This window comes from Humulus lupulus, chromosome 6 (genome assembly GCF_963169125.1).
Source record: "Humulus lupulus chromosome 6, drHumLupu1.1, whole genome shotgun sequence".
Classification (NCBI taxonomy): domain Eukaryota; kingdom Viridiplantae; phylum Streptophyta; class Magnoliopsida; order Rosales; family Cannabaceae; genus Humulus; species Humulus lupulus.
In genome coordinates, this window is record NC_084798.1 from 207906290 (window position 1) to 207931941 (window position 25652).

The 25652-nt window shown below is 34.3% G+C and overlaps 2 long non-coding RNA genes across 2 annotated transcripts; both read right to left on the minus strand.

The window, feature by feature from the left end:
* Positions 1-20256: 20256 nt before the first annotated feature.
* LOC133784425 (uncharacterized) lies at positions 20257-20968 on the minus strand. Its single transcript, XR_009871339.1, has 2 exons — positions 20880-20968; positions 20257-20366 (listed from the first exon to the last, which is right to left on the minus strand). It is a non-coding gene; the product is annotated as an uncharacterized LOC133784425 (long non-coding RNA).
* Positions 20969-22545: 1577 nt separating this feature from the next.
* Positions 22546-24988, minus strand: LOC133784426 (uncharacterized). Its single transcript, XR_009871340.1, has 3 exons — positions 24750-24988; positions 22770-22957; positions 22546-22666 (listed from the first exon to the last, which is right to left on the minus strand). It is a non-coding gene; the product is annotated as an uncharacterized LOC133784426 (long non-coding RNA).
* Positions 24989-25652: the final 664 nt, after the last annotated feature.

The following is a 25652-nucleotide window of genomic DNA, read 5'->3' on the forward strand; positions in this document are numbered from 1 at the left end:
ACTATAAGTTTAAACGAACAAGTTGCATCATTGCAGCATTTGAGCACATCCCAACAAGGTTGGCACCCACTCAAACCACTAATCATTTGCAAATTATCAATTACCTTACTAATCTAACAACGTCTTCGCCACCGGCACCGGGACCGCCTTTTATCCTAAATTAAAAACAACAATAATTATTAATATATTGATGTTATGCTGAAAGAAAATATTAGTAATATAAGTGTATACATTGAATAAAATTGGTACCTCGGTTATCTGTGGCACATCTTTTAGCTCCAAAAGTTGAATCGTTTTATGTTTCCTTTTCTCCACTGCTTGGTAAGAGTCGTAGAGTTTTCGTTTTGTTAACTCCATCTTTGTTTTGAGGTCAACACTTTGCCCCTTCATGCACGTAATTATAAAATAAGAAAACATCAATAAGCAACTTTGTATCCTACATATGTATTTTAGTAAGTATATACCTTTTTCAATTTTTTTTGCTTAGGCAAATGATCTGGAAGCTTGATAGTCTTAGGTTCTTCTACTTTGAAAGTTTCGTCACATTGATCATCAAGCTTGATAGTCTTTTGTTTCTTTTCTTCTCCATCTTCAAAACTTTTGTAATATTTGTCAAACATTATGTGATTATAAAAAAACAAATATTCTTCGTCAAATGGAGGACATGGAAGTCCTTCCACGCCACTAGCATCACTATCCTCAATTCCATCAAAAATTGAGGATAGATCAAATAGTACATCCTTTGCCATAATCTGAAATTGAAATTGAATTATATATTAATAAACACAAATAAAATAAAATAAAATAATAAATTAAACAAAAAATATATCATCATCATCATCATCATCATATCCTTCCTTTAATTATGTTGTAGAATAAAAGTTTTTTTTGTACAAAGAGAATATAAAAGAAAATATCTATCTCCATGAAAAATAAACATATATAAAAATTCTTGTAAAATCAAATTAAATTATCAACAGAGGAAAAATGTATTTGATTTGGCACACAGAAAACATCTATTTAGATTAGTAATCTTTCAACAATCAATAAGGGAACTACCTACTTGGTTGCAACACTACATATATTGATATACTTGCATATTTGAACAGAGACTTGAGTCTCTTTCTTCCTCAAGATAGTGTATTTTTTTTATGATTAATTTAGATATTCGTCATCTAGTCATAATTATCCTACCAGTTTTTTAACTTTTTTTTTTATATACCCATGTGATGAAATAAAATTCTTTATTTGTTACATTTTCAAATAACTATTTTTTAAAAATATATATAAATTTAACGTAAATAGAAAAGTTAAAGACCAAGAAAAAAGAACATAAGTAAGCAACTATTGACCATTAAGTGTATATCACTCTTGAAAGAAAAGAAAAATAGAAAAATAAACTCTTAAAACTAACTTAGCAAGAAAAAAAAAAGAGCCTCGAATAATTCAAACTTACTTGTAGTTGTAGGGATTTTCTTTCTTTCTTTAGCAATAATAAAAATGGTAAGGGAAATGCTCAAAGAAATGAGGGATCTAGTAATTAGGGTGGTAGAGGGTTTTCTTTCTTGAAAAAATATATTAGGATCTAAGGAGGTGGTAATGAGTCTAATGATTAATAATAAATGGGTCGGTTAATTTATATATAATCATGTTTAATAACAATATTTAATATTTGAATATTAAAAAGCTTCTCATTTGAACTTCCATAACGAATTTGATGGTTCCCTGAATTTGTGCCAAATATAAAAGATGGTGACTTTAGATGGGTTTCTTGAAGTCCTGAAAAGGATCCCAAGATAGGTTAATCGGTAGTTTTTCCTGTGAAGGATTGATTTAACAACATATCCAAATTCATATATCCACATTGATGAAACCAGAGAGAAGAGCTCCCCCACCGTTAAGTCAGCCATGGTTTCTGTTCTTGAGAGAGAGTGAGAGAAAGAGATAACTAATGTATGGTATAGAAAGAAGCTTAGAACAAAGTCTATGATGCTCCTCCTATTACGCGTTTGGAAGGAAAAGTCTATGATATGCTTTTCATATTAGCTGAAAATAATAATAATAATAATAAATACAAATACAAATATCAAATTAGTAACTCATTTTATTTAGCCATTTTTGCGTATTTGTATCCAATTAGTTGATATAAGACTCCTACAAAAAAAAAATAGTTGATTGAATTTCGAATATTATATCAAATGTTTCCCTGAATATATATATATATTTTGTATGGAACGTTAATACTGTTTTAAAAGAAATGATTATATATCCCTTTGCTAATATGTAATTATGTATTATTAAAATGAGAGTTGAATTGGGGTCTTTACATTTTCTATATTAAAACAAAAATGAAACTATTTTAGTATGTAATCAATTGTTGTGAATGGTTCCTTCCAATTGATGGAGATGGCAAAAACAAGAGTAGATTTTGTAAACCAAATCTGTGACAGTTGATAGATTGAAGTCTCATAATTAAGAGAGAGCTTGTGAATTGGTGATTCTTTAGTTTCCTTTAATGTTTTTCCTTTATTCTAAGAGGTACAAACAAATACCAGTGGCTTGAACATTAATCAGACTCATGGAAGTTTATGGATGAAGTTAGCGTTGAATATTGAGAGAGAATTAAAACTACAATGCTTAACAAGGGCTATTGAAAGCATTTCTCTAAGTAGTCACTTTCTTTTAAGATTTCCTTGATGCCACTTTGGAAAGTTCAGAGAGTTCATCCTTCCTGCATAATAACAAGATACAAGCTTTCAACAAAACCAGTAAAGAGTGCTTTCAGCACATACATCATCAATATGTTCACATTGCAGGAATTTCTCACCTCTGCTCAGCTTTTGAAGATTTTCCTTGGTTTCAGGGGTATTTCTCTTTTCTTCTTCCAAAGGCCTTTCGAGAGTTTCTCTGTAAAACATCATTGTGTGTGTTGATAAACCCAAGTTACATTCATAAGCTGGGACTAAAATGGTTAGTTTTATCAGATGTATACACTTGAAGTTTTTCATGCTACGTCACAAATAGTTTGAAACCTAGTCTATATAGGCACATGACTTTGCCAATTATACAGATCGGAACTAACTTATCATGAAAAGCTAAGCAATTTAACAGTGACATCTTACCATTGAGAGTTTAACTCTCTAAGATGATTCCTTTTAGACTCTATCTTCTCCTTGAAAATTCAACAGAGTGCTGGTCATCAAATGCCATATCCACATTGACTATCCAAGCAAAAAGCTAATAAACTTACACGAATCCTCTTCAGATGGATGAAGGAACTGCCTATGCAACACTCATAGATTGTAACTGAGCATGATTTCAATACATCAATACACATATATACAATACATACATAGTAAGTGTATCACTTTTTTTTTTCCCTAAAGTAGACTAATTTTCTACTTTCTAACCAAACAAACAGCTGCCAAGAAAAGAAAGTCACATTTTTTATAACAAAGTTGACTGATTTTCTATTTCTAGCTAGACAAACTAACAGGTGCCCAGATAGCCAAACCGCACCTGGTGAAAGCCAATGTGAGTGAGGTAACCCAAGTTCTTGATACTCCTCCATTGTTGATCTTCATGTTCTTCTCCTTTGTTCGTCTTGTTCGTTTTTCTTTACTGATGTGAAAAGCAAACTGATTTGATTTGGTTGCTTATTCTGCAATGACATGTTGTTTGAAGAGATGAAAAACCGCCCATATTTGCCCAAATTTAGCCATGCTGGCTTAGTTGAAGAAGGCTACACCTACAGGTGTGTCAACTCCATGAAGGACCAATGGCTATTGCCTTATTTCGATAATTATGGGATCATATATATGGTTGATCTTTTAGGCAGGGGAGGACTATTGGAAGAAGCTCATGAGTTGATAAAGACTATGCCAATGCAGCCTCGAGTGCTAAATACACAACAATATTGAGCTTGGCGAGATTGCGGCTAGGACGAATTGCTTCAAGTTACAGCCTGAGAAGACAGGTTAGGTTGTTCATCTCTCCTTGACAACATCTATGCTTCAAGAGCTTGTGGCTTGTAAAAGGAATAAATATATATGAAGCTCTTTCATTTCATTGTGATCAACTTTATAGTTCTTGGATTATTTACAACGAATGATTACACCACTTTAATCTCACTTCTTGTTCTTAAATATCTTTTTCAACGGTCTAGTAACGGCTGGTCCAAATTTTTCTTTCTATTTTATGTTCAGTGTTGGTGGTATTACTAATACTATATACCCTTATCTAGTTGTACCTGCTATCTCTGCTGCTGCACATATTCTGTCTGGCATCTTTTAATTCAAATTTGGCATATTTTTAGTTTTGTTGCTTTTCTCATCTCAGCCAAGATTTTGTTTTCTCTTTTAAATACAAATACAAATACAAGATGATTTGTCTAAACACACTATAGGCTTACAAAACAGATCATTCAAACATCAACAACACCAAGTCACTTTAAACATCAGCATAAGAATATTTATGGACCACCAATGAGAAACTTCCAGTTCTATTCCCAGAGGATTAGCCAATCATAAACGAATAGGTATGACTTGATTATTGGTTTTGGTTTGATTTCCCTAAGTTTATTTCTTCTCCTCTTCACTAAGTTTATTTCTTCTCATCATCATCACTTATTCTCAACCCATTAGAGTCGTCGATCGTGATAGTCAAGCTGTAATTCACATAGTTGAAAATTCTGTTTTTCATGAACGCACCAAACATATTGAGATTGACTGTCATTTTTTCGAGAAAAGATAAGTTGGGTGTTCTTGACATTTCAATTCCCTCTCCAACTTAAGACGGGGTGTTGACCGAGTATACTTTAGGAATTTTTTGTTTTATTCAACAAATAATAATAGTTATATGTTTTTCCTAGTCAATTCAATTGTATATTTTTAAGACAACATTTTTCACGTTATTATCTTTTCTTTAAATTTTATACGTCTATCTAAAAAAGAAAATGGGTTAATGAGAAGACTTTTATTTTTTGTTTATTATTTTTAATTAATTTAAATAAAGTCCATTAAGTTTCCTATATAAGGAATATGATATTTATGGTTTTCACAAGTTAGTCTCAGTTGATTATAATTGGGTAAGTGAAAACCTAGACAATCTAATAATTTCTTGGTCTTTATCTCTTCTTCTCTTCTAGATCCCTATCTCATGTGGTGAGAATCAGCCCACATTAGTTATAGGTTGATCAAAGGCTTGGTGAGGAAGACTATGTTGCTGATCTAGTTCATTCTCTTGATAATATTCTTCTACATAAATGAATCAAGGATTAGAGAGATTGAAGGATGGAGTTGTTCCAGTTCCGCTGCGTAATGTAAGTTCTTACTTTACTCTGTATTTTTATCAATTTCATAGGAGCATGTTCTAGGAATTCACATGTTTGTTTGATAATATGTAAATTACATGAAAATAAATAAAGATCCTGCAATATATATTTCCTACACTGAATTTCACACCAAATTTGTGGAGGTGAAGATTCCACAGTAAATATTGTTTGGATTATCCATCCACGCCAATTTAGTGTGAAATAGTTTATTTATTTCTTTAATCTTTTTTATTATTATTATTAATTTACTAAAAGTAGACCAGCTTAACATTTAGTTCTCAAATTAAATTTGATTGCATTAATATTTTAAATTTTTTGAATTTGCCTTTATATTTGTTTGAATACTTTGTAATTTAATATTTATAATAAAAATGATATAACTAAAGAATAACAAATTTAAGTAAGAAAAAAAAACATATCACTAAAATTTAGAATACTAACATTCAAAGAAAACGAAGATAACAATTAATTTAAAATGCTAACATAACTCAAAAAATATATAATTTCTTAGTAATTTAGTTTAAGATTTTGAATTATAATTAATAATTAATTATTAATTATTAATTATTAAAATATAATAATTATAATATTTTATTTAATTTGTAGAAATATATAATTATTTTCATAAATTGGTTATTGGGTGTTAATGTAATGAAGATAAGAGGTATGGTCTCTTAAAAAAAATATTTTCTTTTGTGTAATATTTGGTGCTATGGTTAGAGTTGTTGTTGAAAAAGATAAAAAAACACCTAATTGGTGAAAAAGTTAAACCAAAATGGTGTAAGCTCTTCGAGATATGGCCACCAAATTTGATGTGGAATATTCACCACCCCCAATTTGTTATGGAATTTGGTTCTCATTTGGAGCAAAGATTCAACATAGTTTTGATATTTTGCACCAAAATAGTGCATTCTTAAAGATGCTCTTGGAACTAAATATTTCACGCTATTTTGGTGTTTTGCGCCTAAATTGTACACCCTTTAAAATAAAAGAAAAAAGAAATAAACACACAGTAATACACATACAATTACGTGGAAATCCTTAATGGGAAAAATAACCATGGGCGAAGGAAAAGTAATTCATTATAGGAATAATTCGACACAAAAGGAAACATAGCGACTATTGCGCAAGATTACAAAATGAATCCTCAAAATCCTATAAGTTTAAACGAACAAGTTGCATCATTGCAGCATTTGAGCACATCCCAAAAAGGTTGGCACCCACTCAAACCACTAATCATTTGCAAATTATCAATTACTTTACTAATCTAACAACGTCTTCGCCACCGGCACCGGGACCACCTTTTATCCTAAATTAAAAACAACAATAATTATTAATATATTGATGTTATGCTGAAAGAAAATATTAGTAATATAAGTGTATACATTGAATAAAATTGGTACCTCGGTTATCTGTGGCACATCTTTTAGCTCCAAAAGTTGAATCGTTTTATGTTTCCTTTTCTCCACTGCTTGGTAAGAGTCGTAGAGTTTTCGTTTTGTTAACTCCATCTTTGTTTTGAGGTCAACACTTTGCCCCTTCATGCACATAATTATAAAATAAGAAAACATCAATAAGAAACTTTGTATCCTACATATGTATTTTAGTAAGTATATACCTTTTTCGATTTTTTTGCTTAGGCAAATGATCTGAAAGCTTAATAGTCGTAGGTTCTTCTACTTTGAAAGTTTCGTCACATTGATCATCAAGCTTGATAGTCTTTTGTTTCTTTTCTTCTCCATCTTCAAAACTTTTGTAATATTTGTCAAACATTATGTGATTATAAAAAGACAAATATTCTTCGTCAAATGGAGGACATGGAAGTCCTTCCACGCCACTACCATCACTATCCTCAATTCCATCAAAAATTGAGGATAGATCAAATAGTACATCCTTTGCCATAATCTGAAATTGAAATTGAATTATATATTAATAAACACAAATAAAATAAAATAAAATAATAAATTAAACAAAAAATATATCATCATCATCATCATCATATCCTTTAATTATGTTGTAGAATAAAAGTTTTTTTTGTACAAAGAGAATATAAAAGAAAATATCTATCTCCATGAAAAATAAACATATATAAAAATTCTTGTAAAATCAAATTAAATTATCAACAGAGGAAAAATGTATTTGATTTGGCACACAGAAAACATCTATTTAGATTAGTAATTTTTCAACAATCAATAAGGGAACTACCTACTTGGTTGCAACACTACATATATTGATATACTTGCATATTTGAACAGAGACTTGAGTCTCTTTCTTCCTCAAGATAGTGTATTTTTTTTATGATTAATTTAGATATTCGTCATCTAGTCATAATTATCCTACCAGTTTTTAACTTTTTTTTTTATATACCCATGTGATGAAATAAAATTCTATATTTGTTACATTTTCAAATAACTATTTTTTAAATATATATATAAATTTAACGTAAATAGAAAGGTTAAAGACCAAGAAAAAAGAACATAAGTAAGCAACCACTGACCATTAAGTGTATATCACTCTTAAAAGAAAAGAAAAATAGAAAAATAAACTCTTAAAACTAACTTAGCAAGAAAAAAAAAGAGCTTCGAATAATTCAAACTTACTTGTAGTTGTAGGGATTTTCTTTCTTTCTTCAGCATTAATAAAAATGGTAAGGGAAATGCTCAAAGAAATGAGGGATCTAGTAATTAGGGTGGTAGAGGGTTTTCTTTCTTGAAAAAATATATTAGGATCTAAGGAGGTGGTAATGAGTATAATGATTAATAGTAAATGGGTTGGTTAATTTAAAGTCATGTTTAATAACAATATTTAATATTTGAATATTAAAAAGTTGATTTCATAATTAAAACAAAAAAACCTGAAATAGCTGCGAATTTTTTGGGGGGTTTTGGGGGCTTTGTTCGATTTCACTTTCAGCATTTGACACGAGGGATCATTAGTGATACACTCTTTGTTTAATGTCTCATCCTTTTTACTAAAAATTGATCTTGAAGAGACAGGATCGCCAAATCGGCTTGTTTACAAATAAACTTGGTTGTGAATGACAATCTTTTATGCCACGTGCCGTTTTGCTGGATATATCTGCATGAGTTGTATTGCTTCCTAAACTCAACGTTTTAAAAGGAACATTATTTGCTGTAGGCAGACCAGGAGCTGATTTGAACTTACGAATGAGTTCTTTCGAATTTATATTCTAACTGGTGTAAGATTGCTTTATTTTATTTTGGGACATTATATTTCCATCCTAAAATTGATTAGTATATTCTATTTTTATTGAAAATTAGTATATAATATATATATATATTCAACTTGTTCTTACATTTTTCTAATTTTTTTATTTAAATATTTCAAATATATAGTATACATATAAAATAAGAGTTTAAAAAAACAAAAAAAATATATAAAAACTTGTTGAAATTTTTTTCTAAAATATTGTACATTAGTTTTTAAAAAATATTTATGAAAATAATATAAAATAAAATTAATTACATTAACAAAAAAAGAAATTAAAGAATGTCAAAAAAATATTGAGAAAAAAGTGTTCGAAATGATTTTAATTTTTTTTAATTAATAGGATGCCTATATATATACTCGGTAGAAGCAAAGTGCAATGCACGCTTGTTTAGTTTTAAAGTTATAAACATTGTTAATAATTTTAATAAAAGCTGGTTAACTTTTTTTTTTTAAATATATATATATAATAGAACTAATTATAGTTCTATAGTATATATCAATAATATCTACATATATGACATCTAAACACAACATTGACATAGATATATATTTACATGACTACATAACATATATATATATATATATAAATTACAATAATATTTTAAAATAAATTAATAATAGAAATAAAATAAGAATAGAATAAGTCATAGTGTAGACAGTAGTATATACATATGCATCAATGTATCTCGAAAGGTCATTTGGTGAATTTGATGAAGAAAAAGAGATTCAATCACTTGATAAAAAGTTAATCTAGGCAATAAATTAATTAAGCATCTAATTCATTTAACCTAGGTTCTATTTTTCATCACAATCAACAATTCTTTTGACATTACTATCAATTGCAATTTATCACATACACTTAGAATCCTAAACTATTAGGTGAATATTAATTCTAAGATGACAATTGAACGATGTAAAACGTTAATTAGTTGGTCACCTAACAAGAAATCACAAAACTCATAACATTCAATTGCAAAAATAGAAACAATTTATTATTGAGAGAAATTAAAGAATAATACTCATTATCAACAATCAAGAATTAACTCTTAACCTAAAATGAACATACTCCATAATAACAATCATAGTCACAAACACAATTATAATTAATATTAAAGAGATTAAGGGAAGAAAATGAACTAGATTGATGAACAATAGTGTTGTAGTGTTGTAGTCTTCTCTCTGTCCCTTTCTGAGTCTTTTTCTCTCACAAACCGTAATAAAGCTTAATCTCCAATAAACCCTAATAATCTTTTATAGTCCCCTTTAAATTATATTTAAAATCTAATTAAAAATATGAAAACAGCGTAGCAGGTCGCGACCTGAATTTCTGTGTGTCGTGGCCTACAACAAAATATGAGCAAAACTGGTCACGCAGGCCACGACCTAAAAAATCTGGGTAGCGGCCCAACGTCACTTTTTTACACAATAGGCAGCGACTTGAAAAATCTGGGCAGCGGCCTGTCTGGAACATGAAATGTGAAACGTCAATTCCAATTAAAGAGCCACAGCTTGAATTTTATGGGTCGCGGCCTATCTTCAATTTCTTCAATTCTCAAACTTAGAGAGCTTGTACGCTGCCGCCACTTCAACACTTTAATCACGAAAGCCTATAATGCTCCTAAAACTTCATTTTAACCTTATCTCAGTGAGTCCATTTCAACCTATGATTCATAAACGACACTTGCCATCAAAATGTCAGATTTATCGTTGTTGACGCGGTTCTTCCCCAACAAATAATTATACGAATAAACGGGATGGATTAGTGCTGAATAGTGAACCGTAATATGAAAATATTTATATTCCAAACTGGCGAAATTCGTCTTGTGGGAAGGTTATCACTCCTTTATTTTTAGGTGGTTCGAAGGTTAATATCCCTCTAGTCCACCAGTCAATATTATTGATATCTCTTGAGTATTCCTTACAGAGTGTTTCTTTACAATAAAAACGTCAACCCCTTGCAATGCCCAGGGTCTCGATATTTATAGGGAGAGGACATCCAAGTGTTGGTAAAGGGGGTCATCCCGTGACCTTCTTACCCATCATGTCATCTCTGTGACATTTATGATTAATTCCTAAAACCTGACAATGAGGTGTTGTCTAATCAATAGGTAAGGGGAGATAATGGGCCGCATGGCCCAAACAAGTCATGGGGTGCCTGAACACGCACGTTTATGCTGTGTGTACGAGAATTCAGGAATGGAATAGACACGTGATGTCTAATATGCGCACGTTTACATTGCGTGGTTGACTTCAAAAATGGTCGGGGATGCCAGATCTATGCCGCACCACGAGCTTGATGTAGCGCCAGTTCGTGATATCCATATTGCTGACCCGTTACCTTCGAGTATACAGCTAACTCTTTTATCAGCTCGGGATAAAGAGGTGGAGACTCGTGACAGAAGCTCCGAGTGGATGGTTTACACGTGGCGGATTGAATTATGCCCTTTTTCAGCTCGCTAATAACTCGGGGATATTTAGGGCGTACAATCATCATAAAGTGCAATGTAGAAAATATGTTGTAGAGTCACGAAACTAAGTTAAAACTACTAAAAAATGTCATCATAACATCATCCAAGCATGGAAAAAATTATCAAATATTAATACAAAAATGACCTTATCAAATTCCCCACACTTGAATTTTTCTAGTCCCTTAGCAAAACACTAAAATAACAAAACTAAAAATAAAAATAATACAAACTAATCTAGACTCACTAGACAAAGGTCTTGTCTAAAGCTTGAATGTCTCTAAGAATCACACAAATAAGTAATGTAAAAACAAATCAGATTTTCATACTCTTTAGAATTTCATCTCCATATCTAATTCACCATTTGATTTTCAAAAATAATTTAATAAGCACTTAATCACAACACCAACTCAAATGCATCAAATTTAATCCACACTTGACAAATCAATTTATTTTAAATCAATCCCCATATACCAAAATATTTTTCAATGAAAAGCATCTACTCCATAGACATTAATCAATTATTCTCCACTAATACAAACACACAATGATCAAAAATCAAAAGGTCTTTATAGGCTTGTAATGTAAGGCTAATGTTAAGGGTAGTTGAGAAAGGTACATTTAAGCTCAAATCACACCATGGCATACATCAATTCCATTCTTTGAACTTTCCACAAATTTTCCCATGCAATTCAAGAAATACCTATTTTTTTTCTTACACTTCTTTCCATAATGATCTCACTCTATCCCCCACATTATACTTTTGCAAAATTTTCATATATGCAATTTTTTTTCATCATTGCAAATAATACTTTTTTTTTTCAAGGAGAAATATAGAGATCGTACACAAATTTCAACCAAACAAATAACCCATAAGTATTTTTTTTTTCACAAGCCATCCCAAAAAATCAAAAATCATTTATATAGTCATGGTGCAATGGGTTGCAAAAAACAAGCATAATTCTTTTTTTTCAATGAGGTATAGGGTCAAAAATTCCGGTTCATAGAAGAAAAGTAACACTCACAATGGCTCAAACATGGGAAACAAGGGATTATCGTATAATAGGTTGGCTTGAACGGCTCAAACGATCCAAAGAACTGCATTAATCATCTTCCTAATCATGTGTACTTATGATTTTGCCTCAAACAATTAATCAATGACTTTTAGAGTGGTTGGGACTTCAAATATTTTTTTTTTTTCAAACAAGCATAAATCTTTACCAATACATTTAAGTGGTGAATTCAATCATGCATAGTGTTAAAAACAACATAAATCAAAATAGCAATTCACATAGGAGTCAAGTACACAAATCATATAGAATTCATCATTGTCTAACATCACTTTAAGCACAATTCAAAGTTTCATCATCGATCAATGCTTTTGTAGAGTCCAAGAACTTTACTTAGCTAATTGTTTAGTAGTATTATAGTATGTATAGTATTATCTTTGTTACTGTGGATTTTTGGTTCAGACCAGGAATTATTTGGACACTCATAGTAGTACTTGTAGATTTTCTAAGTTTAATCTATAGTTTAAGAATATTAAGTTTAACCTAAGGTGTGATTAATGTGACTGATATTAAGGATTATATTTATTATATTATAAGGTTTAGACATCAACCAATAGGATTTCAAGCACATGTTAAGAATGGTGATTAAGGATTAAGTATTTTTGAGGATTTAATTTAATAAGGAGTAAAATTTGAATGTTATAGGGCCAGTCAGCAGCTTTGAATACGTTGAGGGCTTAGTCAAGGCTGTTTACTCCATTCAAACTTAGCTAAAAATGTGTAATTTCGTGTTTAATTATTCAGCGTGTGCCGATATATCGCAGCTATAGGGGGCGATATATCGCAGCACATAGATACGGAAAACACGAGACGATGCACGGTCGCCTCGGGCATACTAGCCCAGGCGATATATCGCCTACAGGGGGCGATATATCGCCTCCTCCAGCATGAATTCAAACTCTTTTGAATTCTTTTCCTTTCAGCCATTCAAACTTCTTCAAAAGTCCAGCATCTTTTGAACGAGTCTTCAGCCTCTGCTGAACGATTATTCAAATGATTTTCACCTAAAAAGCCATTATTTTTATTCAAGTAAAATCAAGATACTTTCATTCCCAAACTCTATAAATAGGACCTAGTACCCAGCCATTTCTTCACCTTTTACTCTAAGTTCAGAAGCTGCTAGTGCTAAGTGAGTGTGAGAGTGTAAACACCTGGTTTGGGAAAATCATAAGCTTAAACATCATAAGCTTATCAAACACTTTGGGAAGTGAGGTTCTATAGTATTTCGGTTGAGGAGTAGATCGGTCTTTCAAGTCTTTGAGGTAACCAAAACTCTAGTTCATTTCTGTATTATGTTATTTTCTTTCTCATAGTCTTCTACCCAATCTCTAACCTTAATCTTCATTTTGGTTAGGGAATCTAAGTTCTTGAGCACGTAAGTTTCGGTAAGCATGATTCTCAAATGGTTTAGTCTTCCCATTTTCCTTTTCATCTCTTTTCTTCTTTCAACTCACTCTTGTTCATTATGGTTATTAGGAGTGTTCCAAAAGTCTCAACTCAGTCCACATATCCCGGTAACTTTGGTAAGGAAAATAGGCTAGAATCAATATGTTATATGCTTATGTTATCTTATGTTTTATGTTGTTAAATGTGTTATGATATGTGTGCATGTATGTTTGTAGGCTTGGGCATATGACCCATATGACTAACAAGACCCCAAATGGGTTATGGGCATATGACCTACTTAGCTAGTAGGACCCCACTAATCCCATGGGCATATGCTTGTTTAGTCTATGGGACCCCAAGTAATAATGGCCATTATAATAAGTGTATGTTACATGTATTATGTTAAGTCTTTATGTTTCTTATAAAGTTATGTTTATGACTATGTGTTAGATTTTCCTTGCTGGGCATTAGGCTCATTCCTTTTTGTTTTATGTGCAGGAAAATAAGCTTTAGAGGCGGTAAGATTCGTGACGCTTAGAGGATGTGTATCGATGGTGAATGGAGTCAAGGGGCTGAGCGTTATTCGATTCGAGGATGTAGTTTCTGTTTTATGTCTTTTTACATGTATTTTCCGCACCATTTATGTAATGTCTTTTATTTTAAATCATGTTTTGTTTTTAAAGACAATGGGATCCCATATCCTTCTTAGTATTCTATTTATTTGTAAGTAACTCTTATTTTACAAGTTACTCAATAAAATTATGGTATTTTCATAAAAATGTAAGTTTTATGTATAGTTTCGTTAATGGTCCAAATAGTCTAGATTAGTGGGTCATTACAGTTGGTATCAGAGAAATGGTTCCTTTGCATGAAGTTCTCCTTGATACACACGCTCAAAGCTCCGAATCTGACCGCCAAGTAAGTATTTAAGTTACAAGTTACAAGTTACTTTGTCTATGTGTATAGCTAACAACTTTAGTGTTTATGTTTCAGTTAAGAATGAACGGAGCTTTAACCTACCAAGATATCCGAGCCATTAAGGCTTTAAAAAGAATAAGGGAGCCAAGAAACACCGTAGGAGCCCTAGAAAGGATCACTCGAAGGTTGCTTTTGTTTCACCAAGAGATAGGTGGCCTTCAAGAGGCTAAACAAATAATGCTAAGATCAACGGAACAATATGTATTAGTAATTAGGTTATTTAAAGATTTTCATCCTGTAATAGCAGCTTTAGAAGAAATATGGGAAGAAATGCGTGAGGAGGATGAATTACCATTAGCAATGAGATACTATTTCCTCTTAGTTAGGTTCACCGCAAAATTTGAGTTTCAGTTCACCAATGAGCAAAAACATAGGATTCTCACCAACCTACCTATAGGACGTTTCGATGCTCATGACAATGATGATTATGAGCAAATAGATGATGATATGTTAGATGACGGATCGGATGTAGAAGATCCCGATTTTTAGATTAGAAGTTTTTAGTGTTTGTTTTATTTAATTTTGATTGTAATAAGTAAAATTGTTTTCCAAATGAATAAACATGCTATTTGAATATCATGTGTGAGTTTGATTCTATTTTCGCAATCATAATAAATACTAAATAAAATGAATAATGACTAAGTTCGGTGAGGGTGGATGCAAATCAATGAACCTGGTTTCCTTATTGAGAGTTAGGGGGCCTTAGTAGTGGGAACGATTTTACTGATCCCAGCCCTCCCTCAATATGGTTAACTTTGGAACAAAGATAAGTTTCGAGCCTGATAATTAAGTCATATAGGATGATTGGAAACACACTTAGAAAAATAAAGATGACTTGTTTTTCTAAGTATAGAAGCCCACTCTAAGTAATAAATAAAGACCTATATAATTTTTTTCATAAGAAGTCATAATAAATAGGTCCGAGATATATTTGTTTTAGAATAATTTTTTGCCTTAGAGCCTATTAGGAAAAGTTCTAACATGTTTCTTTTAACTGTTAGAACTCTGCTACGATGTCGCTCCGAAGATCTGCACGCACCAACGGAAACGCCTCCAACGATGTTCCAGCAACCAATGCGGTTCCAACAGTTCGCCGAAGGGGAGTGCGTGCTACTGCTCGCCGCAATGCGTCGGCACAGCCAGCTGACAACACTGCAGAGATTGCCAGACTGGGACAACAAGTCGAGGAACTTCTGCAGCAACAACGCCAACAGGCTCAATCTCAGCCTCAGCCTCCGCCACAGCCGCAGCCGCAGCCACAGCCAATGGCCCCAGCACCCCAACAAGTTGGACCATATGGGGGATGGCCTATGACGAACTATGCTCCATATCCAGTACAACACGTGGAGCCAGTGTATGAAAGGTTCCGCAAGCAGCACGCTCCAAACTTCGAAGGGACTACAGACCCCTTTGAGGCAGAAGAGTGGTTAAGAAATGTGGAGCCAATTCTGGCCCACATGAACCTAAGTAATGCAGACCGCATATCCTGCGTCTCATCTTTGCTCAAGAAAGATGCCAGGATATGGTGGGACTTGGTCCAGCAATCCCATGATGCTGCCACCATGACGTGGACCCGATTTGTGGAGCTGTTCCACAAAAAGTACTACAACTCGGCTGTACTCGCTACGAGGGTTGAGGAGTTCACCAATCTGAAGCAGGGTACTTTAACAGTGGCGGAATATGCTCGTCAGTTCGACCGCTTAGCCAAGTTCGCAGCAGAGTTGGTTCCAACCGACTATCTGAGGGTGAACAAGTTTGTTAGAGGACTTCGCCCGAAGATCGAGATGGGGGTGAAGCTAGAAATTCCGGGAAACACTACATATGCCGACGTTCTTGAGACGACAATCGAAGTAGAAAGACTGCAGGCCAATGTAAGCAAAGAAGAAGCCAGCAAGCCGGAACCTAGACAGCAGAGCCAACCTCAGGCCAGTCGGAACAACAATCAGCCCAGCAATAGTCAGTCCAAAAATAACGGTAACGGACAGAAGAGAAGGCATCTCGACAACAAGCAATCAGACAACAATAAAAGGGCACGACCAAATAATGGGGGAAATAGGTCGGGCTACGTGGAATTCCCGCCATGTGCCAAATGTCAGAAGAAGCATCCTGGAGAATGTCGTGCCAACACTAAGGAGTGTTTCAATTGTGGTCAAGAAGGGCATCGTAAAAGAGATTGTCCTCAGCAAAAGCCAGAAGGAAAGAAGGACGAAAAGATGGTTCCTGCTCGGGTTTTCGCTTTAACCCAAGGAGAGGCGGATGCTAGCAACAAGGTGGTCACAGGTCAGGTTTCTATCCTCAATAACTTATGTCATGTATTATTTGATTCGGGTGCCACTCATTCGTATATTTCGTTAGGAATGATAGAAAAACTAGACAAACCTAGTGAAAGATTTAGAACTAGGTTTGTAACCGAGTTGCCTTCGGGCAAAGTAGTTCTATCATCACGAATAGTACGAGGCGTACCGATCAAGATTGAGGACATAGAACTAGAAGGAGACCTGATAGAGCTGGTGATCAAGGACTTTGACGTAATCCTAGGCATGGATTGGCTAGCACGGCATGGCGCAACAATCGACTGCAGACTCAAGAAGGTAATGTTCGAGACTCCTGACGACCAGAGACGATGCTTCATGGGACAAGCTTTAGGATTGCGCACCCCGTTAGTGTCATCTCTCAAAGCTCAGAGAATGATGGAGAAAGGATGCCAAGCATTCTTAGCCAGCATAACGAACGTGGAAAGGGAGACGCCGCTTAAGGTTGGAGATGTTCGGATTATACAAGATTTTCCAAAAGTTTTCCCCGATGACTTGCCAGGATTGCCACCAAATCGAGAAATAGACTTCACGATAGAATTAGTACCAGGCACCGAGCCTATCTCTAAGGCACCATACCAGATGGCACCTACGGAACTCAAGGAGTTAAAGACGCAGCTACAAGAACTCCTAGAATTGGGTTTCATTAGGCCAAGCCATTCACCATGGGGAGCTCCGGTACTATTCGTGAAGAATAAGGACGGAAGTATGCGCATGTGCATAGACTACCGTGAGCTTAATAAAGTAACAATTAAGAACAAATACCCGCTACCTCGGATTGATGATTTGTTTGATCAACTCCGAGGCGCGACTGTATTTTCTAAGATCGATTTACGGTCCGGGTATCATCAGCTCAAGGTAAAGGGAGAAGATATTCCTAAGACAGCCTTTAGGACTCGTTATGGACACTACGAGTTCTTGGTTATGTCTTTTGGTCTTACTAACGCGCCAGCCGCGTTTATGGATTTAATGAATAGGGTCTTCAAGGACTACTTGGATAAATTCGTCGTTGTGTTCATCGACGACATTTTAATTTACTCCAAGGATGAAGTGGAGCACGAGGAACACTTGAGGATGATTTTGACGCGATTGAAGGAGCACCAACTCTACGCAAAGTTCAAGAAATGCGAGTTTTGGCTTTCGCAAGTGGCGTTCCTCGGGCACATCATATCGAAAGACGGAGTTGCAGTAGATCCATCGAAGGTAGAGGCCGTGAAGGATTGGCCTAGACCAAAGAACGCGTCAAAAGTAAGAAGCTTCTTAGGGATAGCAGGTTACTATAGAAAGTTTGTAGAGGACATTTCTAAGATAGCCACTCCACTCACCAACCTGACCCGGAAGCAACAAAAGTTTAACTGGAATGATAAGTGTGAGGAAAGCTTCCAGTTACTTAAGGATAAGCTTTGCTCAACACCAGTACTTAGTGTTCCAACACCCAACGATAAGTTCGTTGTCTACTGCGATGCATCAAAGCTAGGATTGGGATGCGTGTTGATGCAAAACGACAAGGTGATAGCCTACGCCTCACGTCAGTTAAAGGAGTCTGAACAACGCTATCCAACTCACGATATGGAGTTGGCAGCGGTGGTCTTTGCGTTAAAAATATGGCGCCATTATCTTTATGGAGAACGGTGCGAGATTTACACGGACCACAAAAGTTTAAAATACTTCTTTACGCAGAAGGAGCTCAACATGAGGCAGCGCAGGTGGTTAGAGTTAGTAAAGGATTACGACTGCGAAATCCTATACCACCCAGGGAAAGCGAATGTAGTTGCCGATGCACTTAGCCAGAAAAGTTATGGGAACTTAGCAGCCTTATCCGGGATAGAAAAGCCACTACAGCAGGAGCTTATCAGTTCTGGAATAGAAGTGATTGTAGGCAAGCTGGCTAACTTTTCTATCCAATCGAATCTGCTAGAGGACATACGAATTGGTCAGGGACGTGATGACTTGCTAGTAGCACACACGGATGCAGTCGGAGAAGGCAAGACTACAGATTTCTCAATATCCAGTCAAGGTTTATTGAGATATAAGGATCGGGTATGCGTGCCAGACGATCAGAGTATTAAGAAGACGATCCTAGAAGAAGCGCACAACACCCCATACTCGGTTCATCCAGGGTCTACCAAGATGACTCATGACATCAAGGCAGTCTATTGGTGGCCAGGGATGAAGAAGGACATAGCGGAGTATGTATCTAAGTGCCTTGTATGCCAGCAAGTGAAGGCGGAGCATCAGCGGCCTGCAGGATTATTGCAACCGCTTAGCATACCGGAATGGAAGTGGGACGATATAGCCATGGACTTCGTGACGGGTCTGCCAAAGACGAATAAGCAGCATGATTCCGCTTGGATAGTCATAGATAGACCAACCAAGTCGGCTCATTTTCTGCCTGTTAAGACTTCATATACGGCAGACCAATATGCAAACATCTACATCCAAGAGATTGTACGATTGCATGGAATCCCCAAGACGATAGTGTCGGATAGAGGATCAGTATTTACGTCAAGATTTTGGAGAAGCTTACAGCAAGCCATGGGTACTAAGTTAAGTCTTAGTACAGCTTTCCATCCTCAAACAGATGGGCAATCCGAGCGTACAATTCAGATCTTAGAGGATATGCTACGCGCGTGTATACTTGATTTCGGAGGATCATGGAACAAGTACTTACCACTGATCGAGTTCTCATACAACAACAGCTACCAGTCGACGATCGGAATGGCACCATATGAGTTGCTATATGGAAGAAGGTGCCGATCACCGTTGCACTGGGACGAGGTAGGAGAAAGGCAGCTTCCAGGGCCCGACACTACAAGAAAAAATGCTTTTAATAACACCAAAAATGTGTTATCAAAACCTACGATAACACTTTCTGATGTGTTAAGACAGACTATGTTATCGTAGGTCAGGGTACTTTACATAACACTTTATCAGTGTTATACAGATGTGTTATTGTACTGTCAACGATAACACAATTTCTGTGTTATTTTAATGTATAGATAAGTGTTGAATTATGTTATTTATAGTCGATACTAACACTTTTTTGTGTTATACTACACTTTAATATAACACTTTTTTTGTGTTATACAACACTTTAGTATAACACTTTTTTTGTGTTATACTACACTTTACTATAACACATTTTTTGTGTTATACTACACTTTAGTATAACACATTATTTGTGTTATACTACACTTTAGTATAACACATGTGTTATATTAACTTAGAGAAACATAATTTTTTTTAACTTACACAAAACTAGTAAAACAAATATGAAAGTTGAAGCCAAATAAAGTAACATAAATAGATTTTTATTAATTACTCAAATGTAATTATAATATTTAATCTACTAGTCTAGGCTTAAGAAATCATATTACAACATAATTTATGCCAAATTCCTTTATCACCAAATACAAAACAAGAAATGTATACAAAAATGAGTGAAATACATTCTTCCATTCTTTGCATCAATATCTCGATGGTTTTGCAGTTTCTTTGAAAGTGTTATGCTTCAAAAACAGGTCAGTAAATGCCACCCTCAAGTTCTTAACCTCTCTATCTAATTCACTTGGTGTCCTTTGCCTGCAAGATCCTAGAAAATGGAGTAGGATCCACCAAAAACTGAGATAAGTCTATAGATTAGTGCTTGAAGTATCATACAAAAATAAAACTGTAAAACCCACATAACTCTTACCATTTTCTGAAAGTTTTTTCAAGACTACAGTATGTATTCCAATTTTTAGATACCACAAATTGTCAACAGCAGCAGCAACTAAATTACTTGTAACTAAACTATACTAAATTTCTATGACTAGAATGATAGTAAATGTAAAAGCAAATATTACATCCTTATGTTAAATTCAAGACTCTAGTGATTGACCTTAAATTAAAGTCATAAAAGAGTTTCAAAGAAATAGAAGACCTTATTGAAAACCCAAATTTCACCCCTAATGTTTCAAATGCTAATTAAATAGAAATTTACAAAGGAACAATGCTGCATAAATATCCAGTTTTGACATTAGACTCCAAATATCATAAAGTCAAATTTATATAAGAGGATTAGATAAAGCCAAAGCTTTACAACCTTAATTAACAATCAGAATACCTTCAAGACAGACTGCTTATTAGCTTTCTGAATGTGAATATTGGCAAGGAGAAGAATTAGATGTTCCCTCTAGTATGCAACATTGCCTTCCTGGTTAGAAAACACATTATGAAAATTCAGAGAAGCATCAAAATATGAGCAATGCAGAAGAAAATAGCTAAAACAAGAAGTTACCTTTGTAAGTTTTATCAAACATTTAACAACCAGATCAGAGAACTTCTGATTTCTGACAGCAAATGTCTCATTTGATGCAGGTGAGGGCCACCTTGAAGGATCTAATGGACGTAAGAGATTGATGAGAACAGCAAAGGATGAAGTTCAATCTGCATTATCCTGTAAAGTTGAATAACAAATCAGACTAAAATAAGACATGTGAGTCAGGATAAGAATAAATGAAAAAAAGAAGAGGGAAGAAATGAAAAAAAATAAGCCAGTCTCTTGTTTTGAAATGTCTAAAAATCAATTAGAATTTTACATCAACTAGTTAGGTTTATAGTAAGGTATATAAAAAAATGGAAAAACAGAGTATAGTGTTAGCATTAAGACATTCAACAACAACATAAACCAAACTTACCTGCATGAGGGTGTTGAGAACATATTTACAAGATCTAGATGATGCTCCTGTCAAGCTGAGCCTCTAATACCTTGGAAGTACTGGGCCAGAGACAGATCGTGTAACCTCTCCACTTTGCTCTGCTACATCCAATCTACAATAAATCAAAATAAATAAAAGTTCAAAGTTAGTAGTCTAATAGGCTTGTATCAAAAGGACTCTCTAGATCCTGGTGACGAATTTTTTTAGCTATAAAAATAAAGTAAATGTCCTCAAACAAGTTCAAAAATATTGGACGCAATGCAATGCAATGCAATGCAACAATTTGAAAACCAAATAAGTGCAGCCCAACAGCAGGAATGAAGAAGCACCAACGTGACCTCTGTTTATGTCACAGCTAACTATAAAGAGACCTTTTAAACGCGTCATCAATCAGCATGTTTTTTTATTTGATATGCACGAGTACCAAAAGAAACAAGATTGAGAAAGCTTTACAATGAGACAAACAATTCAACTGAATACCCCTTGAATGTGGTCTAATCAGAATCCTGTATGAATTTATGTCAGAAAACAACAAACAAGATTCAACTGAATACCCCTTGAAACTCTAGCATAAACCAGACATAAAATAGTTCACATGTTTTATGCTAATTCTTTTAAAATAAAAATAAAAAAAACAGATGAGAACCAAACAGGTAGATAACAGATAAAAGCATGTTTAGCAACACATGTTAACTTTTTAAACCATGTCCTTTGCTACACACAATGAAACAGGGAACAATGAACTCATTTTAACATGTAAGCTGATTTTATAACTTCTTTTATTGATTAATTTTGTTCCCGAGTCCCCTAGATGGCTGGTATGAATTGGATCAAAACTAAGCTTAGAAAACATAGAAACTTTAAAAAATTTGATAGCCCCTAAAATATACAAGCAAACAGAGCAAAGTCAACCTAGACATACTTTGGCATCAATGAGTTATCATAAAGGACATGTGGGGGATGGAGTTTATTTGAAAAGAATAATAACAATACAAGAGATTTTGCATAGTTATGTATATTAAAAGAAAGCAGCTATAAAAAGAACCTTGAATATTATAGGATTGCAACCTCCTGAGTAGTGTACATCCTCCAATTCCCCAAAGGGGGCAGGAAAAAGGGCGATGGGAATCTCACCAAAGTAGAGATATGTGCTTCCCTCACTCCTTTCGAATAACTCTGGATGATTACAGACCTGGCACCACATAGTAAAAAATAAATAAAAATTAGCTTCCTCACTTGATTGCTTGTAGCAATTAAATTAATTTCAGGAAAGGAGGTGGAAAAGCATAGCTTACCTTCCTTAGCTGAATGACAATATTCATTAAATTAAGGAGTTTTTTGTCATTAAGTTGTCCACGATTGTTGTCAAATAACTCAGAAAGAGATATCTTGTTCTTGATAGCTCGATAAAAAGCTTGTTGTCGTGAACTCAATTTGCAGTGCACTGTGATCTCTGTTTTCCTGGTAAGCTCTGAAACTACATCTGTCATGAAAGGTTTTAATATTGAATGCTGTGAGAAGAATCAAAAGAACAATACAAGTCAGAAATCAATTTTTAGATGCATTTACTCGTACATTTAAAGGCAACAATGATTGCATCATCTCTTCATTAACAATATGTAAACACTAATAGCAGCAATATTAACAAAGCCTATTTCTCAAAAAAAAAAAAAAAAAAGCCTGAAGCTAGAAGAGACCTAAATGGTAAAAGCAAACAAATACCCTCACAGACCTCACCAAGGTCTCAAGCTCACGAAAAGTAGATACGTCAACACATGATTTGAGGCAGCACATTTCTAATGTTAGCATTGCAAGTTAAAGCAATTGAATAATGTTGCATAAAAGAGAATCTTTAAAGATAAAGAAGAATCTGGGGAGGTGCTGTGGGAGAAGATCATATTTTGGGTTACTATGTGTGTGCTCAAAGTAAAAGAGTTCAAAGACGTCTTCTCAGATAATGTTCGGAATTGGCAGTGTATTTAGTAATATGTTTCTAAAGTTCTCATCTTTCCTTTTGAATGGTTCTGCCTTCTCTAAATTAGAGTCTGGCTTAGTTTTGGTTCTGTTAGTTTCAGGAGTTTGTTTACATTTCTTCCTGTTTTTGCTATAGATTTCGCAATAGCTTGCTCCTATACCAGACTCTATATTTCCATATTTCCATAATCTCCTTTCTAGATTATTATCAGTCACAATATATAAGCTGTAATTGTATGTGACGCCCCACGTCACTATGGCTGCTTTCTGGAATGACGACTGGCCCTACAAACTAAGACAAGTCTTTCCAGCGTGCTTTGTCCTCACTCGCACACTTCCTGGGAAAACTTCCCAGGGGGTCACCCATCCCTAGATTACTCCAGGCCAAGCACGCTAACCATGGAGTTCTCAAGTGATGGGCTACCGAAAAGAAGATGCACCTTCCTGATATAGGTAGTACCCATCAATCCATTTAAGCCCTCTTCAACTGTGTAGTCCCATACCTACACAGTCTTAGAATCATTACACTTGACCTTCCCCAGGCGGTGTGGGATTGCACAGCTTACCCGGTCTTTCCCCTTACGAATCACGGGATTTTGACTGTCACATTGTACAACTATGTTATGCATTTTCTTGTTTATAATAACAAATTTTTATTGAAGAATTCAAATAAGAAGAACATCTGGGAATTGAAGCTAATTCAGAGAATGATTATGATAACTAAAATGTAATAAAAGCCAAGAGAAGACAGAAGAGTCAACAACATTGTACGAATAAGAAAGAATAGTACTTGAAAAAGGAGTAGTTTAGAAATATATTATTAAAATGATATCTAGACACCAGATGAAATTGATGATAGTTCCACTATAACAGCTAACAAAACAGTTGCCCAACATCAAAATTTTAGCATATCTAGAAACTGTAGCTGCTTCAACCTCTCCACACATAATTAAAGAGGCCAAAAATTATCAAATAGAACATAAGAAATTCAAATTTAATAATTCAATATTTCTGCAAATTTAAACATTAAAGGAATTACTAAGCACAGAGTTTAAACCCGTCCAACAGCAAAAATATTTGGTATATGTGCTCATAATCACAATTGGTGGAGGGAGAAGAACAAAAATTATTCCCATACTTCCCACTTCCCAGGCACCATAATCAGCTCTAAACATAAAACTCCAAACAAGCTGGACTGTTTTGTTAAATGGGTAATCACATGCATGTAAAGCAAATTAACAACAATGCAGAACACACAAAATCTTATATGTCTGTTTTAGTGAAAAAGAGAAATTATTTACCACAACTCTTCCACACTGTTCTGTAATGGAGTACCAGTAATCAACAACTTGTTCTGCAATTTCCCAATTTCCCCTGTACAGAAATTTCAGCCTCACGGGCCTGCTCATAGATGACACACTACAAGCATTAGTAAAATATAGAAGCACTTTCTACTTGAGTGAGAATTTGTGTCTGCATACAATCAAAACCCAGTGAAGTAAACTACCCAATGAGCTCAAGGCCAAAACAATGAAGGAAATCAACCCTGAAAAGAAAGAGCAGAAACAACACAAACTAGGGATCCAAATGCATATTCTTCTGATGCTAACAAATGATGCATTGCATGATAGCCTTGGTTGAGGATCAAAATGCTGGATAAGCTTACACAGTTTTAGGAATGTAAAAGGCTCAAGGGTAGAAAACTACTTATGGAACCATTGGTTGACATCTAATGCAGTGAATACATACTTGAGCAGAATACCAATATTTTCCACAAAAAAGAAAAATAAAACGTTCCTATGTCAATTTTTTTTTTCTTTCAATCAATTGTTAGAAAGATACAGTTTTTCAAGACAGAGGCTCCGGATAATGAAAATCGCAAGCTAAAACTTAAATTCACATGCAGATATGCTATGCACTTAAAATTAGTAAAGAGAACAAAAGGGCTAGGAACAAGATGATGATAATGATCAAACAATTATGCTGTAGTCACAGAAACCTACAGAGCACTTAACTGCAAAAATGGGATGAGGAAACACTGAAAAAAAAATCATTAACTCACTAAGAGCAACTTAATTTCATTAGTATAACAACACAAAACCAGAACAGAAACCTACAGAGAACTACTTTGCTATAACCAAAAAGTGGAATTTATGGAGAACTTTTCGAGCCCATAACAGAAACCATAACAAACTTCAACCATC